The following is a 20,227-nucleotide window of genomic DNA, read 5'->3' as shown; positions in this document are numbered from 1 at the left end:
GCCAAATGTGTATTAGTGGTTGCCGAGTCATGTACCAAGTGACTAGAGGTGTCGAACAAGTAATGATTACTAAGCAATTATGCTAGTTCCGAGCAGTACAAGAAGAACTACTCATTTTCCAAGCAATCAACTAGGAAGTTATGCCATGTCTACTAGTGGTTACTGAGTCAAAGTACAACATAGAGTAATTGTTATGATCAAGGTTTAGCTACCATATCAGTCTGGATAAGATTTTTAAGAACAATATGTTTCTCAATTATGGGTGATGGATGAAGTGATGAAACAACAAACCCATCACACCCCAAGTTCGATAGATAATCTACAACTTGATTCCCTTCATGATAAGTATGCGAGATACAAATATCCTTGCATTCATCAAAAAGTATCCAAATTTGGTTAAGTATATATTTTAATCTCCAAGATATGATGTGCTTGTAGATACAAGCATCAACAATGATAGAAGAATCCCCTTCTATATGTAGCTGGTGGAAGTTACCTTACTTTGCTAATATAAGACCAGCCAATAGGGCATGTGCCTTGGCCATGTTATTTGTATTAGAAGGAAAGGGAGATACTATGATTTCTGCAACCTCACCAATGGAGTTCCTAATGCATGCACCAAAACCCGAAGGACCAAGATTTCCTCTAGATGCTCCATCAAAATTCAACATCCAAAACCCATGAGCTAGGGGTCTCCAAGTATTTTTATGAGTTAAGGAAGAGGTGGATGATGTACTAATTTTCCACCCATCTAGTATGAATAAGTTTTTCCATTTTTGGACTATTTGAGAATCCTAATGAGTAACTATCAGATTGAATTTAGTCACTTTTAAACTAGAATTAGTCACCTTTGAGATTGATCTTTCAATACCATCCAAAACAATGTCTAATGGATGAGACTCCTTTCTAAAAATATGTTTATTTTGTTCCCACCAAATAGCCCAAACAACCAAAGTGGGGATACATTTCCAAAGGTTTGCAAACAATGAGTTTTGATAAAGAACTGGCCAGGCTTGAAAGATATCCCAAAGATTGTTTTGTAAAGGAGTAGAATAGTTTAGTTTACTAAAAACAAAACATTAGTAGTGATAAGAAAATTTGCATGTGACAAAAAGATGATCCACAGTTTCTTCATGTTCCTCACAAAGAACACATTTAAAAGGGGAAGCAATATGCAATTTGTTTAATCTATCACTAGTTAGAATCATGTGTTTTAGTGCTAACCATGAGAAACAACCTACTTTAGGGAGTAAAACATAATTCCAATAGAATGAAAATGCCCTAGAAGTAGATTTATTCAAATCATTTTGTTGCAAAATTTTATACCCTTCTTTAACTGAATAGGTTCCATCCTTGGTTGGTGCCAAACAGATCCTATCTTGGGTTCCAAAAAGAAGACTTTTCTGGATTTTAGAATTTCTTGAAATTGATAGATTTCTTGAGGTGAAAGTGGTAAAATAGTTGGATCCTTCTAAAATAATTTCCTTGAAAATTCACAAACATATACCACATATTGATTAAGTTGGGTTCCCCAATGGTGTTCAAATACTTCAATAATATTCAATGAGATCCCAATATTAGAAAGGGGAATTTGACCATTCCAAGAGTCTTTCCAAAAATTAGTGTGAGAGCCATTGTTGACTTCCCAGGAGATGTAGTATACTATAATTTCATGGGAAGCTATCATGAAATCCCAAATAATCGAAACTTTTAGAGGATTTAAAATAGTGAGAATTCTAGAAGGATCATTATTATCTAGGTATTTTTGTTGCATAATTTTGCACCATGTGGATTGAGGTTTATTGTACATGTACCAAATCAATTTCCCACTAAATGCTTCATTTCTTTTGGAAAGGTCATGTACTCCCACCCCTCCAACTTTTGGAGTCTATGACATATCCTACAAGGAAATGAGCGGGATCTTATGAGATTCATCCATATTGCCTAACCAAAGGAAACCCTTGATCATTTTTTGAATTGTAGCCAATTCTTTAGGTGGGGCTTTAAGGATAGCAATAAAATAATTTGGAATTGCAGCTAATACTAATTTGATCAATAATATTCTTCCAGCCAGTGATAGCCATCTAACTTTCCAAGCTACAATTCTACTCTGAATACGTTGTATGATCGAAGACCAATATGAAGATTTATTTGAACCCAAAAAAAAAGGAATGCCCAAGTATATAGAGGGTAAGAAGTCTTTTGAGAAACCCAAAATCTATTTGATTTTATCTAAAACCATTTTCTTAGTACTAAAAAAATAGATCTTGGATTTTTGAGCATTAATGGCTTGCCCAGACACTGTTGAGTATAGATTGAGAGTATAAAGCAAATGACAAGCCTCCTGAACATTTGACAAGCCAAACAAAAGTGTATTATCTACAAAAAGAGAATGTGTGATAGATATATTTCTACTTGAAATAAGAGCTCCTTGCCATTTATTTAGCATATGTTGATGCAAAATGGTTCTACTAAAGGCTTCAACCATAATAATAAACAAAGCTAGAGACAAAGGATCCCCTTGTCGAATCCCTTGTGTAGAAGGAAAGAAACCCATAGGTTTATGATTAATAATCACTGAAAACCAAGCTCCTGATATACATGCCTTGATCCATTTACACCAATTTTTAGAAAATCCCATTTCAGAAAGCACTTGAAGCAAAAATTTCCAGCAAACTCTATCATATGCTTTCATCATATCTAGCTTAATAACAAAGTTTGAAGAGTGGTTTGAATTTATAGAGTGGAGAACTTCATGTGCTACTAAAGCCCCTTCCATAGTTTCCCTTCCCTGAAAAAATCCACCTTTTTTTGGTGAAATAATACATGGGATAAGATGTTACATAGAAATCTTTTAATGACAAGTTACATAAAGAGATTGGCCTAAAATCTGTAAAAGTTTGGGGATCCTTAATTTTAGGGATGATAGAGATATTGGTAGTATTAAAATATTTAAGAATTCTTTTAGATCTTCTACATTCTTCAATAGTTTCCAATAAATCCCATCCAATAATATTCCAACAACTTTGATAAAACAAAGTAGTAAAACCATCTGGGCCTAGAGCTTTATATGGTGGAAAAGAAAAGAAAAAACCATACGAATTTCTTGAATAGTAAAAGGTGCCATCAAAATATCATTGTCCTAAGATGTTATCATTTTTGGAATAGAGTCAAGGAGTTCATCAACTTGTGAGGTGGTAGGAGAGGGCAAGATATCAGGTGCAAGAAGACTTTTGAAGAATTTGATGCCTTCATTCTTGATATGATTTTCATTGGTAAGGGGATCACCTAAGATAGCATCTTTGATATGAAAAATTGTGTTATTAACTCTTTTTTTTCTTGGATGAAGCATGGAAATTTTTTGTGTTTCTATCCCTTTCCTGAAGCCATAGTTCTCAAGACTTTTGTCTCCAGTACATTTCTTCTCTAGCACACAATTCCTCCCATTCTAATTATAGATTTTTCTAATAAGAATATGTTTCTTCATTCATTCCCTTTTGAACTATCTCATTATATACTTCTTCTAACTATTGTTTGACAACCATCTTTTGAGGGAACACATTTTTAAAGACCCGTTGATTCCAAATTCTGATTTGAGATTTGACATATTTTAATTTCATTGCAAATTGATGCATTTTAAGCCCATCCACTGGGGCTTCATTCCACCACTGTTTAATATTGTGTAAAATTTTTGGATGCCTTAGCCACATACTTTCAAATTTAAATGATGAATGGAAATGCTGATCACTACATTTGTCTTTGAAAATGATGTATAAAGATATAGGAAAATGATTAGATCCTGGCAATGTGAGAATTTCTAAAGAAATATCCAAACAACTTAGCTTCTAGTCAAGAGATAAAAGAAATCTATCTAGATGAGCAACAATATGTGCAAACCCAAATCTCTTATTTGTCCAAGTATATAATCCATTAGATGGGTGAATATCCATAAGATTATTATTATCCACGAAAAAATTAAAGTCTTGCAGAGCTTTAAGGGGGGGAATGATACCTCTTGTTTTCTCTAATTGTGATAATAAAGTATTAAAATCACCTCCAATAAAAACTTGTTGCTAGTCTTGATCCTAAAGAGATTGAGTGATAGATTCCCATAAACATACTTTGTCAAAAGATGAAGTAGGTCCATATACATTTATCAGAGTAAAAGATATATCAAATGTGGTTATATGTATCATCTACCAATTATTATCTTGTTGGAGGAGCTGTGAATTAACTATATAAGGATGCCAAAGAACTGCTAGACCCCCTGAAGCATCCATTCCTTGAACATGATAAGAATTCCATTTTTTCCACTTAGCAATTGTTTTATCAAAATTTCTTTGGGATAATTTGGTTTCCTACAATAAAATAATATCTGCTTGCAAAGAATCAATGACTTGTTTGATTCTTTTCCTTTTGCCAGAGGCATTGATACCACTGACATTCCATGAAATGATTTTCATTGTGGACAAGGAGAACACCTTGTTCTCCTTGTCAATCTTTTGGTGATAGTAGAACTATTATTCAATGTTGTTTGAATACCTATTGCAATTTCTGCTTTAGTTTTGGTTCCCTTTGGTCTACCTCTCACCTTAGGTGTTTTGGCATTAGAAACTATTATGGATGAAGTTTGCAAGATTGATAAAGGTTGAACCTTCAAATTATCTTGCTCTTCAACAGTGACTCCCTCATCCCATGGAGATTGAATTTGACCAAGCCGAAAATGGGACTCTTGAGTAATTAAATTAGTAGATTTTTCCACTCGCTGATATATATTAGTCTCTAACCCCATAGGATCTTCTACCATTAACTCTTCGTTTGGTGCACCCATGATTTGAGGAAAATGGTTAAAATATCTCTTACTATTAGATGTCTAATTTGGTATCAAATTATTCCAAAATTGAAACCCTTGAAGCAATTTATCAATCATAGGCGAATTATAGTCCAAATCTTAGATACCTTCTTCTTTTGCAATACCAAAAATGATAGAGGTTGAAATTTTAGATACAATTTGATCATAGATAAAAGTCAATACAATAGGAGAAGGTTGTATAGTTAGGTGTCACATAGACCACTTTGATAATGATAGTGAGAAACTTCTATTTTGAAGAGTGATCAAATTTAATGATTTTGGAATTGCAAGTTGATGAACATCTTTCAAAGTAGATGATTTTGAAATCACATCTATAAAGGAATCCAATGGAGATGAGGAAGCATCCAACAAAAAAACTTTATTAGTCGAGCACACCCATTAAAAGAAAGGCACAATCCAAAAAAATTGTTGTAGATAAAGCATGTTCTTATGATTGAATGTAACTAGATTTTGCATTATTTGGCTAGTATGCATGTATGTATATTCATGCTTGTCTAACTTTGTGTTTGCATTATTCAAGTAAGCTTCTGTATAGCCTTGATCCCTTGTTGTATGGTCTTGATCTCCTAATATAGAGTATAAATTGTTGGATTTGAAAGTGCTACAGTCTAGCAAATTAATTTTCCAAGAACAAATATTTGGGTCAGTACAATGATCTAGACATACTTGTAAAACACCTTCTTGATCAGCTTGACACATACTACTGAAATGACCGAGATTAGCTTGAAATTTATTGACCACTGATGCATCATGAATCTTGATTGATTGTAACCATTTACCCCATTTAGATATGAGAGATATAGAAGTAGGAAAGGCTTTGTGCATATCAAGCAGTAGGAAAACCCTAACTTCCATGGGAGGGCATTCATACATAATCAAATCATGTTTTAAGAAAATACCCAAATTGTTAGCTATAATTTCCACTATCTCAGGATCACGATATTCCAGTGATAGATGAGGAAAAGAAACCCAATATAGAAAAAAAATTAATATTAATATCTTTAGGATTGAAATTTGGGATCCACAACATGGTATATAGCTCCACTCCATTACAAAACCAACCCTTTTGCTTATGAACAACATCTCTTTCTTTTTTGGTGTGAAATATAGCAATAAAGAAATTAGATTTTGAATAAGTGTAAAAACTATCTTTAAGGTCAGGCCAGGAATTGAAAGCCTAGTTCTTAATATCCAAGAATGATAAAGAGGAAAGAGAAAACTTACCTATGAGGGCTAATTGTCAAAGAGTATCAATCGAGTTTTGCAACATTTTATTAGGAATAGTAAGAGTTATTGAAAGGTCTATTTTTTGAAATAATTATATATATTTAGTATTTGAATACAAACTAGTATAAACCATGCATTTAATAGACATTTATAATTCAAAAAGTGTGAGACCATATATAACTTAGGTAGAATGAGTTTATCTAGATCATACATGTTTGAACAAAAATGATTTTTGCATAGAAATACTCAAATTTAGTCATTTTAATAAATTAGCCTGAAAGGTGATAGAATTTTGAACTTTTGTACCTCTAAATCTAGTTTATAAACTATGAGCTTTTTTTCAAATGTTGAAGGTTAATGACCTAAAAAAGGAGGAGCATATAGAGTGCTTGTATTTTTTGAATAAATTTATAACATATTGTGAAGAGTGATTGCCTAAAAAAAATTACTTTTATTTTTTAATCTCTGTACTAAGGATTCATCTAATATTTTGAAGTCTAAGATGCAATATTTTTGTAATTTTTTACTCTATATTTGATTTATTATGAATTTTTAAAGTGCAGTCATCTTGAAAAACTAAATTTTATTATGGAACCTCTAGAAATTATTCAAGAATAACATAAAATAGTTCATATTTTTCAAATCTATGTATAATGTAGTCTAGTTTCTAGAAAAATAGTGTGTTTCATTAAATGGTGAAATAGCAAAAATCTATCCTCAAAATACTACACATTATTTTTTGTTAAAGAAAAGGACATACATTGAAAGAAAATTGTAGACGAAAGGATTAGATTAATGAAAATTAACAAAAATAATATGGTTAGATAGCTTAAAAAGAGATGTATAATCCTGTGTAACTTGATTCTCTTGTATATAACCATGAGTAAACCTGATGGATACGACACAATTGAATACATAGTTTTATTTGTAAACTTGCTAGAATATATGTCTTAGACCTGTTTGAGAGGTCAAATCCTTTGGGTTAGATATCCATGCAAAAACAAAACCTTAAGCATGATGATATTCAATGGATTTAATAGGGCACCCACTCTATTTGAAAGATTAAAAAATATTATTTATAAGGGTTTTTTTTAGGCATTTTAAATAGTGTGTAGACCAAATAGCACATACGGGCTATGGTTTTCATTATGCCAACCTGAGGCTTGGGAAACACAAGCCATATGTCATATGCCTTAGAGGAAATTTACCCTACTAAAAAAAATGGGAAAAAAAAAGTGAAAACATTTTGGTGACCCATCTCTGTGGACTTAGCCAAAGAGAATGCAATAGAGAAGAAAATTATAGAAACTATTTCTACAAAAAGTAGAAAATATTGGGATCTTGTAGCAATTTAACCACCTTTCTCATGAATGCATTTTCTCTCTTTTTCAAAATATTTGTATTTTTTCATAATTTTTTTAATTTTAAAAAAATTTCCCTTCCCCAATTTTTTTTTAATCTCTCTTGAAGGAATTTCATATTTTGTAGGAAACTATTTTCTCTCTCCTCTAGAATTCCTCCAAAAAATTTATGTTCTTAAATAAAATCTTCACTCTTTTAGAAGCAATATTGATTATCCTCTTTCTCTCAACTTTTAATTTGAACTTTATGCAATTATGTTTAGAGAGGGTTTCCTATATAGATTGTTGCCATGATAAATATCTTTAAAATTATAATCTATGATTAGGAAGTTATTTTAACTAAGTTTCCAAATTTCATGAAAATGCTTTCTAATATTTTCAAATTGTGTTGCTTAAAAATATAATGGAGAAATTTCTATATTTGAATTTGATTAGTTATTCCAAAAAAATTAAAACTATTTACTAGTTTTCAATTAGAGGGTGAATAAAAGGTTTAGGTGGAACTGAAACACCATTAGTTTATACAAATGATAACACATTATTGTCTATAAAATAATCTATCGTATTCCATCTTTCAACCCCTAACGAAGATAGATAAGGGTATGTTCAGGATCATGGACAACCAAACTATGCCCTTAAGTGGAAATGAAAATTTAGCATATCAAGGTTATGTCAACTTGACATCCAATTTTTAACTTGTTATAAAATTTCAATCAAAAATTTGTGACAAAAGAATATGTAGGAAATTGAATTTTGTTTCATAAAACTACTTAGTATAAAAAAAATTCAAGACAAAAATAAGTAGACATATGTCTAACCACCTTTATCAATATTAAGTTATAATATTTTTAAAAAAATATTATCGATACAAGAAGAAGATGCATGCCCAAATATCACTACAACATTTAGGGTCAAATTGTGAGGGCAATTTGTGATGGCGATGTAATTTGTGGTCATTTTCATGTGTTTTCTTTTTAATTTTCCCCAATGCCATCATAATAATAATGTTGGTGTTGTAATTGTAACACCCTCATGAGCATAAAAAAATAAAGAGACACAATGATCATTTTCCATTTGTTTTGATTTTGGAGAGAGTTGTGTGCAAAAGAGGTTGAGAGCTATGAACATTTTCATGACCCTTGTGATCGATGCATTTGGTTGTTGTGCCCTCATGATCTATGCATTTCATTGTTATTCTCTTGTTTTACTATTTCATTATTGTTTTGTGCTCTTGCTTTGTGATTTCATTGTCATGTTGTGCCCTTGCTATATGATTTCATTGTTGTGTCATACCATTGTGATTAGGGATAACATTAAGAAACCCCCCTTTGGAAAAATGTATAAAATCATCTTCAATCCAACATTATTTTAGGGGGGAAAAATAATTTGAATTGCCAATTTTTTTTCAAAATAGGAAAAAATAATAATTTTATTTTTGATTTTTTTCCTACTGTATGACAATTTTGTAAAAATATGGTGAATATTTAATTAATTTTTAAAATCGTGACCAAAATTTAAAATATATAGATACCATAAATTTCTATCATCTAGATACAATAACCCTATTTAATGATTGTTAGATGACACATATTTTTGGTTAAGTAAAATATGTTTTACAGGGATCTTGAAACCCGAAAGTATTATAACATATCAAAAATAGAAGTATTTAGTAGAGTCTACCATAAACAAAACAACTAAACAAAAGCCAACCATAGAACCCGCTCATAGCTAGGAACAAAAAACAAGTGAAACTAGATCAAAAAAGAACCAACAACACTAGGAAAGAAAAACAACCTAACTATCAATTATCTTTGTCAAGAACCTGCAGGGATTCTATAGCTTCAATAGTCTTCCTCTTGTCCACGTCCTCTTGATCTTGGTTCTTAGCATCCACTTGGTCCTAGTTCTAAGTATCCACTTGGTCCCTAGTCTCTTTTAGATAATATTTAGCCTGCCCATTGTCAAGGTCAACCTTCTCCAAAATTTCCCCACCAAATCTAGCACTAATTAGTGATTCACATAGGCTGTTAATATTTTCATTTAGGGTATTCAAGGTGGTGATCACCTGATTTTCTAGGTTGTGGTGGAAGAGCTCCATCCTTTGGACTCTTTTCTCCACCTTTGTGATTCTGTCCTCCTAGTCAGTCCTATGATCCTAGATGTAGATTTACTATTGGCTTCCACCCTGGCTTTTGTCCTCTTTAGTGTTCCCTTGGTTGTTGCCTCTATTTTGGTCACCTTCCTAACTTTTTCTCCCCTTGAGTTCATCAATTTCATGGAACAACCACTTGATAGACTGAAAATTGTCTATCATGTTGTTCCTAGCATTGTTCAAAAAGTTAAGCCCAGTTTCCCTAGCATTGTCTAAAATCACAACTAGACCAAGATTGATGAAATCCTCATAATGGATTTTGCCTATCAATATCCTCCATCACTTGAATATTCAAAGGCTCCCTGACTATCCCCAATTTGGATTTATTTGAATTAAAATTCCTCCAAGACCTCTTCTTATTTTTTTTTACCACCTCCCCACTTTCTTTTTCTAGAATGTCTATAATCAAGGAAGAAGTGGGGCTAGGGCCAAGAATCTCAAGAATCTGGTCTTTAGTGTCAAAGGCCTCTTTAGCTTTCCTTTTCTTAGGATTCCTCGACATGTTGGTAGAATCCTCCTCCTCTTTTTCACTATCCCTCCCCTTCTTCTCCTCCTCATCACTCTCTTCCTTATCTTCTTCCTCCAAATTAGTGTCCTCTTCATCCTCACTATCCTCCTCCACCTCTTGAGGCTCAAGCTTAGGGGGAATGAGGGGAAAACCTCTTGGGCTTTTTCTGCAAGGGGGCACAGATAGAGGGTTTCCTTTCTTCTTTGGTTTTGGACTCCTCTTCCTCCAATTTTATGCTTTACACTTCCTTGGAGTCCAAGCTCCCAGTTTCCTCAGATGCACACCCAACTTCACCAAGGGATTTTCCCCTAGTTTGAGCCTTCAAATGCTCAGAAACTAGGAGGAGTAATCCCTCATGAAGGGCTAGATTAGCAGTGGATTTTCTCTTAAAATCCTCAATACCCTTGCTCATGGAGGTAAAAATATAGAAAGGAAAAGAAAATTTGATTTTATGACCAAAGTGATGAAGCAAGACAAAATGATGCATTCTTATCCTATCAAATCTGGGGTTTAGGGAAATATACTCAAAGATGATCTTGAGAACATACCTCCATAGCTTTTTGATTGACTCCATGTCATAGTATGTCTCCACCTTGATGAGCTTATTCAGCTCCTTTTCATCCTTCACAAAAACTTTGATTATGTTTGTTAAAATTTTCTTATCTCTGAAAAAATTGGTCCCTTCTAGGGGAATTTCAGCAACCCGGCCTATCAATTCTGCATTGACTTGGTGGGAGAACCCATCAATTTTCACTCTCCCATTTTTCTAGGAATCCAACACAACCTTGGTTATCCCTACATCAAAACCATGGAGTTTCTTTAGGAATCAAGAAATCTCACCCTTTTCCAGTTTGCGCCAAACCTTCGATTTCTCCTTCCAGTTTTCTTAGGATTCCTCGACATGTTGGTAGAATCCTCCTCCTCTTTTTCACTATCCCTCCCCTTCTTCTCCTCCTCATCACTCTCTTCCTTATCTTCTTCCTCCAAATTAGTGTCCTCTTCATCCTCACTATCCTCCTCCACCTCTTGAGGCTCAAGCTTAGGGGGAATGAGGGGAAAACCTCTTGGGCTTTTTCTGCAAGGGGGCACAGATAGAGGGTTTCCTTTCTTCTTTGGTTTTGGACTCCTCTTCCTCCAATTTTATGCTTTACACTTCCTTGGAGTCCAAGCTCCCAGTTTCCTCAGATGCACACCCAACTTCACCAAGGGATTTTCCCCTAGTTTGAGCCTTCAAATGCTCAGAAACTAGGAGGAGTAATCCCTCATGAAGGGCTAGATTAGCAGTGGATTTTCTCTTAAAATCCTCAATACCCTTGCTCATGGAGGTAAAAATATAGAAAGGAAAAGAAAATTTGATTTTATGACCAAAGTGATGAAGCAAGACAAAATGATGCATTCTTATCCTATCAAATCTGGGGTTTAGGGAAATATACTCAAAGATGATCTTGAGAACATACCTCCATAGCTTTTTGATTGACTCCATGTCATAGTATGTCTCCACCTTGATGAGCTTATTCAGCTCCTTTTCATCCTTCACAAAAACTTTGATTATGTTTGTTAAAATTTTCTTATCTCTGAAAAAATTGGTCCCTTCTAGGGGAATTTCAGCAACCCGGCCTATCAATTCTGCATTGACTTGGTGGGAGAACCCATCAATTTTCACTCTCCCATTTTTCTAGGAATCCAACACAACCTTGGTTATCCCTACATCAAAACCATGGAGTTTCTTTAGGAATCAAGAAATCTCACCCTTTTCCAGTTTGCGCCAAACCTTCGATTTCTCCTTCCAGTTCCCTACCTCTCTTGATGCCTCCCTCCTGTTTCTCTCTCCCACCATGGTTTCGTCTACAACTAAAAGCCCCCACCTGCTCATAGATTTCTTCTAGACCTTGTCCTTCTTTAGATTGCAAAATTCTAAAATGTTTTTGAAAATACCAGTATTAATAGTAGCATTCAAAATAACCTGTAAAACGTGTCGTACATACATGCTATTATGATAATAGAGTTTTGCATGATTTTTAATAACTCCCCCTCCTATGTGCAATCTTGCAAATCTTTCTATCATTTATTTTTGAAATTTTTGGTACTTCCCTGAATTCAATCTTGCAATAGGAAATTATTTACTACTGCCAGAAAGATGTTGCCGATGTGCCATGTCCTCTCTACATTATTGGTGACCACTTCATTGGCAAACCAATCAGTAGAAAAATTAGCCTCCCTATACATGTGACTAATATAGGTCATTTTGAACTTTCTTAGGTCAGACTTTAATTCCTCCATTATATTTGCAATGGTCCATGAGGGCTTAGTATGACCATTGAGACAATTAATGATATTTAATGAGTCCCCCTCTAGCCATATGTTCTTAATCCCAGAAGCTAGGGCTAGCTTGGTAATGTGATTAGCAGTACTGGCTTTAGTGTAATGATTTGTTTGATGTCCGAGTAGGAAGGAAAAGGCCACAACTCCTCCCCCATGGCTATTCCTAATGATGCCTCCACTTCCCACAGGTCCTAGGTTCCCTTTAACAGCCCCATCAAAATTGGCCTCGAACCAATTTTCAGGGGGAAAAGACCACTTGGTCTCCTATCTTTTCCTATCCCTTTTCATTTTCCTCTATCTACTATTCCCTCCTTCCTCAATTTTACCATCCTTGGTGGTGGAGAAGTTCTCCTTCACTATACCTTTAGTTTTCTCGACAATGACAAACTCAAGGGCTTCCCTATCTCTAAAGATTTGGTTATTCTACTCTTCCCAAATGCTCCAATAGAAATGTGGAAGGGACCAGGAGCCAATTAAATGAGAGATTAAGCCATTATGTGAGATCCTCCATTGGTGAAGAAATCTTGAATGTTGGCTGGAGGGCACCAACTAATCCCAAAGTTCCTGGTGAGGAGGTTCCAAACATTAGAGGAATAGGGACAATGGATAAATAAATGATTGACCATTTCCAAATCTTTCTTGCATAAACTGCATCTGTTGGGGATAATCTAACAACATTTAGCAAGATTGTCCAGAGTAAGGATCTTGTCTTGGAGCAAAAGCCAAAAAAAATATATTTATTTTAGGGGTAAGACTAGGGATCCATGCTTTTGCCCAAATGGGTTTCTCCATTATATCCCACAAAGAAAAGTATCCAGAGGTGATAGAGTAATGACCATTCGAGTTAACTCCCCAAATGACTTCATCCTCCTTATTATTTATTGGAATAACATTCAGATTAATCATCAAGGGATTAAGACCTAGGGATATCAAATACAAGTCTTTCCATCCATTACCGGTTCTGTAATCACTAACTTTTAGACTCTTATGCATTGCTTTGCCCATCTACCATAATTAGGGTGGTCAATGAGAGGTCCCTAGCTAGTCCAGTCATCCTACCAAAACAAGATTTTCTCACCTTTGCCAACTTTTCATTTTTCCTTGGACATAGCCAAAGTCATAGCCTTTAGGACCCCATTCCATATGTAAGATCCTTGAGGGATATCAACCTCATAAAGAAAAAGACTTAGCGACTTCCTTCTCAAATACCTTTTAGTCATTATTTCCTTCCATTCTCCTGTACACTGAAAGATTGGCTAGATTTGTTTAGCTAGAAGGGTATTTTCGAAATGTCTAATTTTTCTAATACCAAGGCCTCCATAACATTTGGGAAGGAAAACATGGTCCCAAGCAACTAAATGATATCTTTTATTCTCTTCAACCCATGTCCAAAGAAAATCCCTCTAAATCTTCTCCATTCTATTAGCTTGCTTTGTCAGGATCCCAAAGAGACTTAAGGAATAAGTGGGGAGGTTTTGGAAAATAGATTTTACCAAGGTACATTTGGCTGCATGGCTGAGAGATGCACCTTTCCAACCCATAAGCTTCTTTTTGAATCTATCTATGATGTTATTCTAAAAATATTTTCGGGGTTTGGAACCTAGAGGCATGCAAAGATAGCTTGCAGGAAGGGTGCCAATACCACTTCCTAATATATGAGAAATTTTCCTTTGTCTCTCTAGTAGATTATTGATGAAGTAAATAGAACTCTTGTCCCAGTTGATAGCTTGGCCAGATCCCCTAGTATAAGTATTAAGCAATCCCTTGAACTCTCTAGCCTCCTGGACCATGGCCTCACCCCCTAGAATAGTGTCATCCAAAAAGTTTTGGTGGGTGAAAGAAAGATGACGAAATGAAGGCTTGAGACCTTACAACCTCCGATCATGTCTTTTTCTTAAAATAAGTCTTCCTAGATGGTCAACCAAAATGATGAAGAGAATAGGGGATAGAAGATCTCCTTGTCTCAACCCTCTTGAAGGGAAAAAGAAATTTGATGGGGATCCATTAATCAAAATAGACAAGGAAGGGGAATAAATGAGCTGAGAGATGAGTTTACAAACCTGGGAGTCAAAACCAAAAGCTTGGAGGACCGCCAGCAAGAAATTCCAATCCACCTTGTCATAAGCTTTTTACATATCAAGCTTGAGCAAGAAACCTTCCCTCCTCCTAGCTTCAAGAGAGTGAATCATCTCATGCACCATGATAATAGAATCTAAAATCTATCTCCCTGGGACAAAGCTAGTTTGCTGAGGGGAAATAATCAGGTGAAGAACTTTAAGAAGCCTGGTAGTTAGAACCTTGGAAATGATTTTGTAGAAGGAGTTACATAGGCTAATGGGCATAAACTTTTCCATCAAATTTGCCATCGAGGATTTCAGAATAAGGACCAAAAAAGTGGCATTGAGTTCTTTCAAAAGGTTTCTAGCCCTGAAAAATTCTTGCACAGCCTTCACAATGTCCCCTTTCACCACTTCCTAGTAGACTTGGAAGAAAAAAGTTGGGAAACCATCTAGGCCAAAGGCCTTATCACCCAGTAGAGAAGTGATAGCTTGAAAAATTTCCTCTAGGGTAGGAATAGCTTTTAACATAGAGTTATGGTGGGCTTGCAAAATAGAAGGAATAATAGATAGAATATCCTCCTAATCAAACCTCAAGAGACAGTGATCCTTAGAAAGGAGGGAAGAGAAAAATTGCACTCCTTCATCCACTATCTCATTGTCCTTAGATAACAAAGTCTACCCTTTCTTGATACTGGAAATCCATATGGAAAACCATCTGGGGTAGGGGCCTTATCACCTGGTACAGAAGTGATAGCTTGAAAATTTTCCTTTGGGGTAGGAATAGCTTTCAGCATAGAGTTATGGTGGGCCTGCAAAATAGAAGGAATATTAGACAGAATATCCTCCTAATTAGACCTCAAGAGAGAGTGATCCTTAGAAAGAAGGGAAGAGAAAAACTACACTGCTTCATCTGCTATCTCATTGTCCTTAGATAAAAAATCCTGCCCTTTCCTGAGGACACATGTTATAAATACATATATTAAACTAATCCCATAGGTAACAATGAAACTCTTTTCCCATCAATTAATATTCCAATTATGTTATCATGTTTTGAATTAATCTCATAAGACAAGGTGTAAATTTAAGTAATGAGAATCTTTAGTTTTTATTACTTCTTGCTCTCGCATCCTTATGCTTCCTTATAGTATTACATTAAGCTGATTATACTAAGGATGTTAACTAACATTTAATAGATCTTAGAATCAATGTGTTTCAAAATAGTTTCCAAATCTAAAGAGTACATATTTACTCATAGATTATACACATTAAAAAGAAGTTTGGTTCCTATCTATTAGGGTTGACCTTCTACTCATATGTTCCTTGGTTAAGGTAATTGTTATAGTATTCATAAAACAATCAAAATCTCAAAATCAATACATTAATCATATTTTGCTAAGGCCTAAAAGAGCCACAAATGGAAGCATCAGTTTAATGTACTCTCCATGTTTATTTCATGGTAGACTGTATTAATTTTATTTAAAAATGTTCATGAAAACACAATGAAATTGAAGCTCCAATATATTTTATGGTTTATTTCTTCTAAAATAGTCTAATTTCATCATGTGGGTTCAACCATTCTCACACTTGTTCAACAAGGAGTAGATGTTTAACTAGTTTAATCAATAGCTAGAAATAAATATATGACAATAGCAAAGCTAATAATTACTAGAATCTGTAAGAAAGTGGGAAATAGAATGCAACAATATAGATCGCAACACTACTTCCCAACTGATAATAAGGACAACTTCAATATTACTATTGAGATTAAAACAAATTAGACAAAACAACACCCTTCATGTCTAGGTTTCATCGAGAGTTAGCAATTGAATTAAAGTAACTTGTAGCAGAGACTTCTAATTTGCATTCTTGTTGTCTATGATTTATTACAATAAAATGTTAAGTCTCCATTAGATTTACCAATGTTTATAAATGGTGGCTAATTGTGACAAGAAACTAATTCACTTACGCTTTCTAGATTTTCAACTATAGGCTCCATGTTAAATGGTTGAGGTCAAAACTTTGGATGGTCTTTGAAGAAGAAATAGATAGAATCACAATATCTAATATTCATAAAAAAAAATTGATTTCAAACTATTATATGTCATATTGGTGTCACTAATCTCATTCAAACACATCAAGGCATGATTTCTAATGATGTAGATCATTGAACAAAAAACTATATTCCTCCCTACTGACGCATTTCTACACATAGGGATTCACATAAACATGATAGAGTTTCACAAATTTTTATGCTACAACTAATGTACATTGTAATAATAATATTAAGAAGTTTAAAATGGATTGTGACATCCTTCTCCCATTAGAAAATGCATTGTTTGTGATGCTGATATGTTAAAGCTTATAATCATATTCATAGAATTTCAAAACTTCCATATTGTAAGGGTCAATAATATAAACTCTATTATTATTAATAATGAATGTATTGAATTCAATTCTATCAACCATATTTGAATTTCATTAACTAAAATAAAGTCAAAATTTTTGTTTCCTTAAATGAAATCAACACATTAAAACATTTAAATCTCATGGAACTATCTTTTCAAGGACACTATTAATACATATTTGAAGTAACAAGTTTAGAGAAAATTATACACAATTTATATAAACACATGTATAAGTAATCATTTCAAGAAAATTTTCTAGATGTAAGTGTGTAAATCCCATTACCATTCTATAGTTTTACAAGGTTACGCTACCTCTCTCTGACAATATTTTTCCTTTCTTATAATGTGTCATTCCCTCTATTACATTACAGGAACAACAAAAAAGTATCAGTCCATCATATTTCATAAACCAAATCAAATATCGAATGGAATATCTACTCAAATAATTCCTTATGATTCTCAAAATTCAAGTAACATATTACCTTAAAATTTGATGATATCACACATATACCTATCCTTATTGATCATAACTTGGAACACATGGATTTGACCTTGCTAGTAGGTACTTCATATCCACTTCCTAGCATAGTTATATATATATATACACTAATAGTGATTTTAGCTCATTCACAATATCAATATCTCAAGAAGATCAATTCAAATATTAGGAGTTGACATTTTTCCTTTAAATTTTCAACTTCTTACTCATTTTTTAATCACATCTTGAGCACATAAATAATCAACCATACATAACAGATGTACCATCTAACATGTGGTTCTTACTAAGTGAGTACTCATCCACATCAATAGGTGAATGTCCACAAAACATAATCAAGTGATGCAATCCCATTACATCTAACTCATCATCATTCGATTCATCATTATGCATACAAATTCTTGTAAAAGTTGACATACAGTATAATTGCATCATAATGCATCATATAACTTAGAATTATGGATATACTTCTAATCAATAAGAAAAATAAATGGATGATATGAAGGCCACATAATCAAATGCATCAACCAACATTGACCCAAAGTTCTGCATCAATAGATAATAAAATCAAATCCCACCCAAACATATTGACCAAAGATCTAAGTTGAATACATAATAACCAAGTCTATGTCAAACAACATATCGACTAGGATTCTAAATACAAACAACTCATGATGAACAAATAATTGATGATCATTCATTGACCAAGTTGACTAATAAAATGAGTCAACAACTTTCTATAAAGTAGAAGTCACATGCATGGTGAATAATCACATATCCATAACACCAATGCAAAATATCATCAAAAGTAGATTAAAAAAGAATTCATACATACCCTTTTTACATTTCCATAGGAATGCCACATTTTCATACACATTCTGCATAGGAAAAAAAGTCAAATCAGGTTAGTCAAAAGTCATCTACAAATAGTTGAGTCAACAAGTAGATACAATATCTTCCAATTAATTTTGCAACTTCATTCTACTTTCCAACTTAAATGTCAAAGTCATAGGTGCAATAAAAATTACATTTCATAACCAATTATCGACTAAATTTTTGAACACAACATGTCATCACATGACTATGCTATAAATGAAAATATCAAAATAAGTTGACCTATATGTCCAAATTTATTCTATTGTATGTAAGAACCATGTCTCGCTAAGAAATTTCCACATTATCAATAGCAAGAGACATGAAAATAATCATGAAAACCCATAGTTTAACCTACATGTCATCCATCCATCAAAATGTATGATTTAATAAATACACAAAGTATAATTTAAAGAATCATACCTTAATGGGTATCATAGAAAATGTCAACCTACACATCGGACATGTAACAATAAGCACATCATAAAAGTGCAATGTCATCTACCATGTGATCAACACCATTACGTAAATCATCTAGGTATGCTCACCAATCCCCTGCAAGGATCAATAAATCCAATTTTTATCAATTTAGTGACCTTAGGCCCTCAAGGCCATCTCATCACCATAGTGTTATTAACCAACATATAAGCACAAGTTGTGATGTATAGCCTTCATGTCATTTAATCATCACATAAAATATGGTTTGAGGCACTTTCCTGCCCTAACCATGAAGCCTTGCATTTCCATGGAATTCTACCCAACACATAGAATGCCCAACCTTGCAATGCCTAAGCAATACAAAATGCACTTCCTTGGGATCCTACCTAACACATAGAATTCCCAATCTAGAAATGCCCTCACAATACCATAGGTACTTTCTATGGGATTGTACCTAACATGTAAATTCCCAACTTGACAATGCCCAATAGTGCAAAAAGGGAAGAGGTATCTAGTGTAGTTATGAAACGTACTACTTCCCACATATGTCCAAGTAGCCAAAATCATGGATGTGGAAGGGAGAAGAAACATGGGCAAGCATATCAAATAACAATTGCACATACCTTTGGCCAAAGCATTTTTGTAGTGTTAGTATTACACTAGCAAGTAGAGTGGAAAATGAAAGCAAAACTTCTACCCTTCCCTATTTGTCCACATTTGGCACCCACACTAGAAGGTAAGCTTTCAAACAAAAATGAAAAAATAAAATAAAATAAATACAAAAAGAAGAATGGCATGTTCTTCACAATCTACTCCCTTACACATCTTATTATTGCTCCACAATGAATATCATAGATGACATCACTTTCAAATCACAAGACTAGCATTATCAAAAATACACACACACACCCTAGCCACCTCAAGATCAAAAAAAATCTCGAAAACAAGATTAATAATTCTTAATTCAAGGTTCAAAATGGAGGTACAAAACCAAAAAAAAAAGTGAACAAGAGTCACAATTAATAGGTCATAAAGAACATAAAATTTCAAGATAGTCCTTCATCACATCTAAGTTCATGAAACTGAACATAATAAAATGAAAACCCAATTAACTTAAAGCATAATGACTCTCACTAGTCACCAAAAGGGAGTAGATGTTTAATGACACCTTGCATCCAAGGATCACTAAGAACATAACAAAACTTCATATGCATCACATTTAATTTATCTTGATAATCAAATATTTCTAAATGCATAATGAAACATGCAATACATTTTCAAATGAAATCCATGTTTTTCCTATTTATCATACTAGGTTACTCAATCAACTGCATAAATATGGCATAAACATAATTCTTGCTCCACATGTGCATCACATGCTATTTACAAAATTAAAGACATTTTTCATTTCTATCAAAAGCCACATCTTTATTTGGTAGGCACTCATAGCCTAATTCAAAAATCAACCATCATTTGACTATCTCACAATTAACAAAAGTTTACACTCTTCTT

This window comes from Cupressus sempervirens, chromosome 6 (assembly GCF_028749045.1).
Source record: "Cupressus sempervirens isolate cs-2001-9-10 chromosome 6, ASM2874904v1, whole genome shotgun sequence".
NCBI lineage: Eukaryota > Viridiplantae > Streptophyta > Pinopsida > Cupressales > Cupressaceae > Cupressus > Cupressus sempervirens.
The sequence above is the reverse complement of the archived record's forward strand: the minus strand, read 5'-3'. Positions refer to the sequence as shown.